The sequence below is a fragment of the Phyllostomus hastatus genome, unplaced genomic scaffold (genome assembly GCF_019186645.2).
Source record: "Phyllostomus hastatus isolate PE091 unplaced genomic scaffold, TTU_PhHast_1.1 phas_contig_152, whole genome shotgun sequence".
NCBI classification, from domain to species: domain Eukaryota; kingdom Metazoa; phylum Chordata; class Mammalia; order Chiroptera; family Phyllostomidae; genus Phyllostomus; species Phyllostomus hastatus.
In genome coordinates, this window is record NW_025333622.1 from 7,916,751 (window position 1) to 7,929,244 (window position 12,494).

Consider the following 12,494-nt stretch of genomic DNA (forward strand, 5'->3'; position numbering starts at 1 on the left):
TTGGCCTTAGTTGATTCTGTAAACTCTTTCCTCTTCTTTCCAGATTGAGAAATAACAGCTTCAATTTTTGATTTACTAAAAATTTTACTGATTTGTTTGTATAGTTGAAATTCTATTATTGACTGCTTAATATATATTAGGTACTGTGTACTCATAATGATATCAATATATATTTAGTAATTTACCTTTGGTGCTTAAAAATAGCAGCCATTTGTTTTACTACATGTATTTTTCTTCTTCATCTCAGCCATAACCTAGGTGACTAGGCAATCCTTCCTCAGGCAACTAGCTAATTGATTACAGAAAACTGTTTCTACTAGGACCTAGGACTATGGTAGAACTCCAAATTCTAATTTCTGACTTTTAACAAAATCTCATAGGCATAGCATAATATTTTTGACACATTATTTTCTACTCAAATTGGACTGATGAGTTTCTTTGCTACCCTGGCATGTTGGCTATTTTTAATTTTTTTATTTTTACTACTCTATTGTATGGTCTTCAGACTTCCCTAGACAAATCATATAGCTCACAAGTATAAATGCTTGCTGCAAGAAACGTAAGTAAAGGCCAACTTTCTCTTAGAAAAGAATATAGTGGTGTCTGTATCTTTGTTGGTTTTCAATGATACTGTTATATGTCACTGCAGAAATTTATATTATCACCCCTTGGGTGGGGAAAAGAGGGGGAGAAAGAATAAAAAAGAAAGACACTCCAGAGTGGTTACTTTTTTGCAAAACAGTTTTTCATATGCTTGGAATCACACAGCTTTTGAAGATATTGTGCAATATGTACCATCTAGACTAAAATATCATTTAGTAAAGTGGATAAAGAATATTTGGCCATTTTTACAATGTGTTCATAGAATAAGTAATCTTTTGATTTAACCAAAGGTACAGAGAAACCACTTTTTTTGCCATTTTTCCTTCTATGCATGAATATAAAAAAATTAAATGTAAAACTTGTTTTCTTGTGAACTTTTCCTTTGGGTTTGCCAATAAAGAGATGATATAATTATTTCCAGATTTGCATTGGTTTGATGCTGGGGTATGTGTATATGTGTGTATACATGCTAAATGAGCTATCATTTTGGAATGCTTTTTCTCTTTTACCATTGTACACAATTTAAATTTAGTAGAAGTATCACATACTTTTGGCATAAAGTCCCTGAACTAATTACGTTGTATTTAATTATGGAGTGGATGGTATACATTTATATGGCATCTGTAGAGATCATTTCAAGTGGGTGTAGACTTATTTTCTTGTGAAAATGTTTAAATTCATAACCCCATTTCAGAAAGATAACTTAGAATATTAATTGATTGCCCTCAGCCTTCTTAGTCACAGCTGTTTCTTTTATAAACACAGAAGCTTTGATGTGGCAATTCTCATTTTATTCTGTTGAGATCTTTCCCCACACATTTGGAATTATTACTGAGGACCAAATTAATTCTGTCAGATAGCTTAGAAATTCTTGAACTATTTGGCTATTTAGACTTGCTGATAAATAACACTGAGCATTCATTCTTTGTGAAGTTTATTTGCTTAGATTTTGAAATAAAAGCTTTCATTTTCCAGAACAATGAACTAGTTTTAGACAACACTTCACTAATTACTTCTCTTTCTGTCAGAAATTATGTATGTTTGTTTAAGGACTGATGATTTGGTAGGTCTTTTACTTAGTTGAAAGGGTTGAATTTAGTAGTGGTTGGTGTGTTTTCCTTTTTCTGGGCTGTCCAGCTTGTATACTTTTTTTATTGTTATTATTTTTTATTGTTGTTCAAGTACAATTGTCTGCCTTTTGCCCCCACCACTTTCCCCCATTCCAGCCATCCCTCCCTCCCTCCTCTGATTCCACCCCCCTTGGTTTTGTCCATGTGTCCTTTATAATAATTCCTGAAAACCCTTCCCCCCATTATCTCCTCCCACCCCCCCTCTGGTTACTGTCAGTTTGTTCTTAATGTCAATGTCTCTGGTTATATTTTGCTTGCTTGTTTGTTTTGTTGATTAGATTCCACTTATACGTGAGATTATGTTATTTGTCTTTCACTGCCTGGCATATTTCGCTTAGTATAATGCTCTCCAGATCCATCCATGCTGTCAAGAAGGGTAGGAGCTCCTTCTTTCTTTCTGCTGTGTAGTATTCTATTATGTAAATGTACCATAGTCTTTTGATTCACTCATTTGCTGATGGGGACTTAGGTTCCTTCCAGCACTTGGCTATTGTAAATCGTGCTGCTATGAACATTGGGGTGCGTAGGTCTTTTGGATAGGTGTTTCAGGGTTCTTAGGGTGTAATTCCAGCAGTGGAATTGTTGGGTCAAAAGGCAGCTCTATTTTTAATTTTATGAGGAAATTCCATACTTTTATACTTTTTAAAAGAACCAATTGGATCAATCTTGTAGCTACAGCCACTCATACAATCAGGTTTGCTTCTAAGCAATAAATAAATAAATAATAAATAATAAATAATAAATAAATAAATATTAAAATAAAAAAATAAAAGCACCTAGCAGATATGCCTGTGTGTATTACTGAATAGTAATGGTTAGCCTGCCAAAATGTGGGGAAAATACTCACATTATCTATTAACATGTACCTTTACTAGGTACTGAATAAAATACCTAAAAAGTTAAGAAAAGGAGACACTAGTATTTCCGATGACTACTGTTATGGCTTGTACTGTGTACCCCCAAATTTACATGTTGAAGCCCCAATCCCCAGGATCTCAGAATGGACCATATTTGGAAATAAAATCTTTTAAGAGGTGATCAAGCTAAAATTAAGGTTTTTAAAAGAGTGAATCTTTATTGAATCTGACTGGTGCATAAAAGAAGAAATTTGAACTCACTGAGTGACACACAAGAATCACGTGAAAAGGCAGCCATCTGCAAACCCAAAGAGAGGCTTCAGGAGAAACCAACCCTGCCAACACCTTGGTCTTAGGCTTCTAGCCTCCAGAACATGAGAAAATAAATTTTTGCTGCCTGAGCTACCCAGTCTGTGATGTTCTGTTAAGGCAGCCCTGGCAAACAAATTATACCTACCAATCATAGAAATATATAGACATTGATATTTTAAAAAGAGATGCACATTTAACAATAAATTTGGAAAGAGGGATGACCAAGTATAAATTGTTTGGAGTTCCGTATATTTGAAGGAAAAAGAGGGGAAAACTACAAAGTAATTTTAATACTTAATTGAAAAACAAAATCTTATATTAGAGGGAAGTGGAATTCTACTAATACTAGGAATATGGGGAGGGAAATTGTATGGAGAGGAGCTGTAGAGGAGTTGATGGATTACTACTACCAGTGGGACATTTGAGCAAAGTTGCTTATATAGACCAATTGTAGCACAGTGATTTCACTAAAAGCAAACAATAATATTCACTGTGGGGCGCTGACCACTCAAAGTGAAATGAATACCTGCTCTACACTTGCAAGCTGAAATGCAGTCAAAGATCATTCAGATTTAGTTACCTCAGTCAAGTGATGCAGCGACCAGGCATAACTCCCTTCCCTTCGGCTGTAGCTCCTTTCCAACTCTACTCCTGCACGTCCACTTTAAACCACCATTTCTTGACACTTTACCACACACTTCTGCCCACTGCTAAAATTTGTTTCCCTTCCCAGGACTCCTGTACACACTCCACGTAGCAGACCTCAAAGAGGCACGTGACATTAAATTTTCAGTGGTATAACAATAAACAGAAAAGATGCTGTCTAAGCATATGTGTCTCACATTGAAATTATTGTGCAGAATTTTAAAAAGGACTAAATCCATTTCAGCAAAGAGAATTGAGGAGGACGTCAATGATGGATGGCAGATTTCAACATATCTTTGGACTAGAATGGAAAAAAGGTGTAGATGTATTGACCAGTGAACCAGAGTTATGTATGGTTCAATATCTGCGAGGGAATGGATACAGAAAAGGAGGGTCCTGTCTCTCACTGCAACTCAGGAAATAAACAATATTTATATACTTATTATATACCCAAAGCTGTCTTTTTTAATTTCACATTTTAGAATCTATTTATAGGCAATGCACAGAAAAGATATGTTTAAGAAATTATAAACTTGAGAAACTTTGACCATGAAATTAAAGGTTTATCTCACAAGAGATGATATGATGGCAAAGTAAAGGGAAGCATGTTCATAACCACAGTCCACATAGAACAAAGCTGAGATGGTCTTATAGAGTTGTTGAAACTAGAAAGTGTAAGTTTTTAAATTCATGTTTATTAGCTAAGAAATACAAATAAGATAGTTACCAAAATATAGAAAGAAGGGTGTAGACAGGATAAGTAAATGATCTGTGCCAGAGTTAATATAGGTTGCTGGAAGTTGATAAATCGAGACTAAAAACATGTTATTAGAAATATAGAATAACTACAAGAAAATAAATGAATAAATGTTTATAGCATCGCTTCTAGGGAATTGGCCTGGGGTGGGAAAGGGAGGCAGAGAATCATTGTTTTCATTAGAGGTGTTTGTTTTGTTGATTAGGTTCCACTTATAAGTGAGATCACGTGGCACTGTCTGTCACCACCTGGCTTATTTTACTTAGCATAATGCTCTCCAGTTCCATCCATGCTTTTGCAAAGGGTAAGAGCTCCTTCTTTCTCCTGCTTAGTATTCCATTGTGTAACTGTGCCATAGCTTTTTATTCACTCATTTACTAATGGGCACTTAGTAATTTTAAATTGTGCTGCTATGAACATTGGGGTGCATAGATACTTTTGAATTGGTTCTTAAGATTTTTAGGGTGTAGTCCCAGCAGTGGAATTGCCAGGTCAAAAGGCAGTTCCATTTTTTGAGGAAATTCCGTATTGTTTTCCGGTGTGGCTGCACCAGTCTGCATTCCTATCAACAGCGCACTAGGGTTCCCTTTTCCCCACAATCTCTCCAGCACTTTTGTTTGTTGATTTGTTTATGATGGCCATTCTGACTGGTGTGAGGTGGTATCTCATTGTGGTTTTAATTTGCATCTCTCTGATTGGTAGTGATGCTGAGCATCCTTTCATAAGTCTCTGGACCATCTATATGACCTCCTTGGAGAAGTGTCTGTTCAGGTCCTTTGCTCATTTCTTTTTACTGGATTGTTGGTCTTCCTGGAGTCATGTGAGTTCTTTATATATTTTGGACATCAAACCCTTGTCCGAAGTGTCATTAGCAAATACATTTTCCCATATTGTTAGTTCCCTTTTCATTTTGCTAATGTTTTCTTTAGCAATGTAGAAGCTTTTCAATTTGATGTAGCCCATTTGTTTATTTGTTCCTTTATATTCATTGCTCTAGGGGACATATCAATGAAAATATTTCTTCATGAGATAGCTGAGATTTTCCTGCATTCATTCTCCTCTAGGGCTTTTATTGTGTTACAACATATACAAATTTCTTATCTACCTTGAGTTTTTTTTTATTTTTTTAATTTTAAAAAAGATATTTAGAGAGAGGGAAAGGGAGGGAAAGAAACATCAATGTGTGGTTGCCTTTTGCATGCTCCTTACTGTGGACCTGGCCTGCAACCGAGGCATGTGCCCTGACTGGGAATCAAACCAGTGACCCTTTGGTTCACAAGCCCATGCTCAATCCACTGAGTTACACCAGCCAGCGCCACCTTGAGTTTATTTTCATGTATGGTGCAAGTTGGTTGTTGAGTTTCATTGTTTTGCATGTAGCTGTCCAGATCTCATAATACCATTTGTTGAAGAGGCTGCCTTTACTCCATTTTATGGTCCTGCCCACTTTGTTGACTGTTAATTGGAGACGAGGGTAATCTGGCTGTAACACCCATTACCCCATTGATCCCTAGGGTTGATTCAACTGATCTGGCTGGCTAGGCATGTATCCCCTCCCTCCCTCACCAATCCCTGTACATCCCTCCTGAAGCTGTGGGCTTAGTCAAATAGGACAACCTTCTCAACCAGAGGAGAGGACTGGTCTTTAGTCAAGGGTATAGGAGTAGCTGTACTCCCCTGCTAGAACCTCCAAACAACCTCTCGATGCTTTTACTACTATATCTCACCATCCTCGATTTTAATACATCAGTAACTACTAAGTCACCCAAGTCACTTTTGGTCCCTTTCCTCCTTTATATAGGATGCTGTTTATCATCTAATTTTGCTAATATTGTATGGAAAACGTTTGTTCCATTTCTCTTTTTATTTTTCTGGAGACAGCTTTCCCAGTCTACTTCCCCAGTAACTAACAGCTTTGTTAAGTCCATTTTCATGCAAGCAGAGGCCAGAAAATGAAATACATGGCAGGGCTCCTGCCCTGCTGGAAACAGACCCTGGCACCAGTACACACACTATGGATCGCTTCTCCAATGGGTTTTGCAAAAGCCATTTCTGCTAGTCATTTCCCTGTTGTGATCTTTTTCCAGGACAATTTTAACTTGTCTTCAGAAACCTCTAAGAACTGACAATGTGTCTCTACACTTGCATTTTGTTTCTTCAGCTGAATGTCACAGAGAGATTTTTCCAGAGGTGGAACAATAAACTAAAACTTCAAGATAATACTCCTGTGATTTTTCAAATTATGTGTTCTACTGCTTAACAGTTTTGAATTCTACCATATAATTAGATACCATTTTCCATCTTTTCTTGGCACAAAAATATCCTGAGCAGATTATTTCTGAGATTGCCTCAGAGGTAAAAAGTGTAAAAAGAGCAAAAATTTTCTACAGTTTTTCATAAGTAGGACATTTTACTTCATTTTTAAACTGGTATTTTAATAATCATTTGCTAATAATCATCTAGATTTAGTATCTAGGATAATTTTGTTAAATTTGTCAGCTATGATGGCATATGGGCTCACGAGCAGTGGTATAACAGAGTGGCCAAATGCAAAAGCTCTTAAGGCAGACCACCTGCCAGGTTTGCATCCTCTGTTTGTCAATTAGCAGCTATATGATACTGAACATACTACTTAAATTATTGGTATTCTTCAAAAATTTTGTCATTTTTGTTGAATTGTCTTTCCAGACTGCTAAAATAAATGAAAAGCACTTGCATCTAAGATTATTATTTTTGTTCATCTGAGATTCTTGCAAAATTATAGTTCCTTGACCTGTTTGACCTTGGTAATGTTTGGTTCTCCTTTATTTTGGGAGTTGCTTCTTAAGGCCACACACAGAATTTTCTCATTTCTCAAAATTGGGCTACTTAAGATATTTTAAACTGTGCTACCCCAGGCTAACCCCATTATTTTTCTTGCAGGTTAGTTGTATTCTAATTGCCCTCAAACCTGTACTTCACCCCATGGAGTATTCTATCTTTTTCTCTCAATTTATCTGTCCCCTCCTGATTTTCATTTTTATTGTTTTTCATGGTTCACAGGTCTCACTCCATCACCCTCAAATTCACTTGCCTGTTTACCTTTCCTTTGCTTAAAACATTTCTCTCAGTTCTTTATTTACAACATGGCCTGGTATAGAGAAAATCTGTGCAACTGTATATATTGAAGTTCCTCCTGATAACATCTACCAGTTATCGGGAATTTTTGATGTGTCCAGTGATAAGAACTGCACATCTGTTCTTTCTCCAATCCTCACAGCAACTGTGTAAGAGTGTTGCTATTGTTTTCTATTTTGTGGATGAGGATCCAATGCTTAGAAATGTTAAGACCAAAGAGTTAGTAAATAGAACAGGCTGGATTGGGAATAAGTTTTCTCTCCAAAGCATGATATCCTAACCACTGTACCATGCAATTACTGATATATGTGGCTTCAAATGTACTATTTAATTATATGTTTTCTACTTGTTTTTTTCTTATTTTCTCTTCTTGCCTTTTTTTGAACTTAGTAAATACTTTTTGTCATTCTGTTTCTTCCTTGTTTTAGTTTTCCAGCTATACATTCTTTACCTATGTATTGTAGTTAACATTAAAAAATTCATCCTTCATATGTGACATATAATCCAAACTTTTACCAGTAAACTTTACACTCCCCCTGGCCAATGTACAGTTCTTAGAACACTTTAAATATTGTCTATCTCCCTTTCTATTTATATTTCTATCTGTTTATTCATATATAGATTAATACACACGTATTTACAATCAATCATTTGGGGGATTCTTAAGATTTTTTGACACCAATTTTATCAAAGATATCATCTGGATATTTTCTTCACCATGCCAGGTGCTCTATATAGTCTTTAAATTTAATTTAATTTTACTAAATGATTAAGAGAATTTGAAGAAATTAAAACAATCTATCACAGAGTTCTTAGCACCAAAGTCCATCTTTGTTTTTAGTATTATCATTCATGGATATATTGCCCACTATCATTGAATACTGACTTTTCTTTTATTTCTGCTCTTTTTTATTGGTTTTAGAGAGAGAATGGGGAGAGAGAGAGAAAGAGACAGAGAAGTATCAATTTTTTTTCCACTTATTTATGCATTCATTGGTTGCTTCTTGCATGTGCCCTGACTGGGGATCAAACCTGCAGTCTTGGTGTATCAGGACAGCTCTCTAAACAAAAGAGCTACCCAGTCAGGGCCTTTTGCTCTTTTTTTCCTTGCATATGAATTACATTTCTGATAGTTACATGGAGTGATCATGGATAATGCTGTTTTGTTTTGTGTTTTAGTTATAACCATAAAGTGAGAAACTGAACATTTATTAAAATCCCATAACTTCAAAAATAGCTTGAGCTTGTCATGACCTGTACAACATCAAGAAGTGAATAGTACATTATTTTTAAATTTTAGATAATTTATATTAAACTTCATGCATATATTTTTAAAAACATTCTTATGGAATGCTCATTCTATTCTGCATAGCGTTGTTTGTCAATAGTTTGAATTGTTCCTTGGCATTCTCCTAGTCCATCTCCTGTCCCTGACTCAGTCTAACTCATGGGAGTATGAATATTTAAATGCAGAATTCTTCCAAAATTATTTTAAAATATCAACAAAATCAAAAAAGTTTTACATGCATTGTTTATATAAATCTAGACAGACCTCTCCTTTTAATTATAGTCTTTATTCAACAATTTACATGAAGTCTCTTATTGAATGAATCAAAACAATTCCAAATAACCATTTCTAGAAACAAACTAGTGATTTGCTCATCTAAATGTTCTTTCAGAAAATATATTGCCATTTATTAAATTATTCAAGCAGAAATCTTAACACCTTCCTTGCTCTCACTCCCATCTTTCCAACCACCAAATCTTGACAGTTGTATCTTTTAATTCTCTGTTGGCCCACTTCCCTCTATTTCTACCACTATCATCAGCATCTCTAACTCCAAACTGCCTTAGCTTTTTCTAATATGTAAGACTAAAACCTAATTGAGCTCCTTACATCTATTCTCCTCCAAAAATTTATCCTTACTCTGCCAATAAGAAACTTTTGTATAAATGCACATATATGGTGTATATCTAATATATATTGAGATCTATATCCAGATATCTATATCTATATGACAAACATACACACAGTAATAATAATAAACACTTATTTAGCATTTACTATGTGTCAGGTAGTGTTTAAAGCACTTTACAGATTCTAAACCTTTTAATTCTGACCATTATATCAGTGGTATTGCTGGTTTCCATTTTATAGATAAGAAGAAACCAAGACACAAAGAATTTAAAGATTCATCCCAGGACCACACAACAGTGAAGCTGGGCTTTGAACTCAGCAGTTTAACTTCAGTATTAATGTTCTTTACCACTATGTGATATTACCTCTCAGTTAACAGAATTCCTTCTGATCTGAAGTACTTCTGTTAGTTTCATATTGTTCCTAGAGACCACAGAGTCTTTAAACCCTACCTGGGATATTCTTCTTCCCTACCCTTTGTTAAATTATTCTCATCCTTTTGGTTTTCCTTTTTATTGAATTAATTGGGTTTCAAAAATTATACAGGGTTCAAGTGCACAATTCATAGGGTTCAATAGTATACAACACATCATCTCTACATTATTTTGTGTTCACCACCCCAGTCAAGTTTCTGTCCATCACCATTTACCCCCCTTCCTTTACATTTTATTAATAGTCATTTTTAAGAGAATCCCCCTGTCAATCACTGTTATATTTTTAATTTTTTAACAGCTTTACTGAAGTGTAATTGTACAAAACACTGCACATACTTAATGTATACATTTCACCACAGTCAGGATAAACATCACCTCTCACAGCTTCCAGTGCCACTTTGGATTGTTTTTTTTTCTTTGTTTGTTCATTTATGTTTTTGTGTTTATCTGTGTGTGTGTGAACAATGACCTTGACATCTACCCTCTTAAAGAATTTTCTGGTGAACATTACAGGAGTGTTATAAACACAGTGCTGCAAGCAGATCTCTAAAAGCTCATCATGTATTAGTACTTTGTACCCATCGAATAGCAATTCCCCATTACTGATGCTGCCAGCCCTGGCAACCACCAGTCTACTCTGTTTCTGGGGGTTTGACCATTTCAGGTGCCTCACAGAGGTGAGTTCATACTGTATTCATTTTCTGTGACTGGCTTGTTTCTCTCAGCAAAATGTCCTCCAAGTTCATCCATGTTCTGCAGATAACAGGATTTCCTTCTTTTTAAGACTGAAGTATCCACTGTATGTTTTTATCCTTTCACCTCTTGATAGACATTTAGGTTGTTCCCATAATAAAAATAATGTTGATACTATTGTTTTTTAATATAATATAGGCAAAATGCCATTTCAACATGTAATAAATATTAAAAGTATGTTGAGGTATTTTACATTTTTTTCATATTAAGTCTCTAAAACCCAGTGGCTGTTTTTTTTCTGTGTATGTTACATTGCATTTCATTGTTCTGTCCCCTGTTGATGGATATTTGGGTTGTTCCAGCCATGGTTATTATAAACAATGTTGGCAGTGATAGCTTCATATACTCCCATGCAAGTATAAGATGCTATATAAGATTAAAAAAAAACTTTCCTAAGATTATTCTGAGTCTGGCTTTAGGTGTCTACTAGTAATTATAAGGCAGATAGGGCAAGACTGAGAAATACTATCCATTCAAGGTATATCCCAGCATTGTTTCATGAAACTGTTAAAACAATAAAGAAAAACACGTTGAATCTATTGGCTGATACCTTGTTCTATGTTAGTGGAATCCCAACTGAATTTTCCCACCTTTTTCTAGTCTGCCTGCTTCACAATCAATCCCACAGACAATATGTATTATTTATTGTTATTCAATTAGAGCTGTCTTCTTTCTCCCCATTACTAATCAAATTATTTTTAGCTTTCATTTTAAATTAAATTATGGACTCAACTAAAAGGTTGACACTGAGACAATTCACAGAGCTCAGTCTTTTTCCACGAGTCTCACATGCACTCATTCATGCATGCATGTAGAGTTCTGTTCACTTTTGTGAGGATGGATGTGACCACCATAATCGAGACAGAGCTGCTCTGGCCCCACCTCCAGCCCCATCTTTAACCCTAGCAACCAAGAACTGGTCCTCCATGTCTGTCATTTTATCTCAAGGATATTATGTAAATAGAATCATAGCTTGTGACTTTTTGAGATTGGCCTTTTCTGCACAATGTAGTTCCCTTGAAATGCACTGAAGACTCACATGCATGTCCTTCATTCCTTTTTGCTGCTGTGTAGTCCTCTACATGTGGATGTTTCTGTGTGTTCAACCAGTCACCTGAAGGAGCACATTTCAGTTGTTTTCACTTTCTGGTGTTTGCAAATAGAGCTGCTCTGAACACTCATGTACAGTTTTCATGTGATTGTACATTTTTGTTTCTCTGGACAAATGTCCAAGAATGACATCGCCAGGTCTCATGGTTGTTGTGCGTTTAATTTTAGAAGAAATTGCCAAATGGTTTTCAAAGTAGCTAAACTATTTTACATTCCTACCAGCAATGAATAAGTGTTTCTTCCACATTCTGATCAGTTCCTGATAGTGCTCCTGTGTTTTATTTTGGCCATTCTGACAGGTGTGTAATGATGTTTCATTATGGTTAGAATCTGCATGTCTCTAATGGCTAACAAGATTAAGCATCTTTCCTTGGGCTTATCTGCATCTGTATCTGCTCAGTGAAATGTCTGTTCATGTCTTTTGCTCATTTTCTAAGTGGATTGTCTTACTATAGAATTTTGAGGTCACATTTTATATTCTAAGTAGAAGGCTTTTGTCACATAGGCGTTATATAAATATCAAATCACAATTATTAATTTCTTTGTACCCTGCAGGTCTATTAAGAACACTCATGTATTACAGATTTGTGATTATTTAGCTAATTTGTGTCTTACCCACTTAGTATAAGCTGTGAGCACTATTGTATCTCCTGGGTGTAATAGAGTCCGATACATATGTGGTGCTCATAGTATATTTTCTAAAATAAAGGAAAAGACAAGAATAAAGGCAGAGAGGGAAGGGGGAGAGAAATAGAAATCTTAGAACTAAAAAAGCTACATGAACATTTCACTACTTTGCTTACAGGTCAGGAATCATTTTTATATTCTTTCTCTTGACTCATCACTCATGCTTTGTTC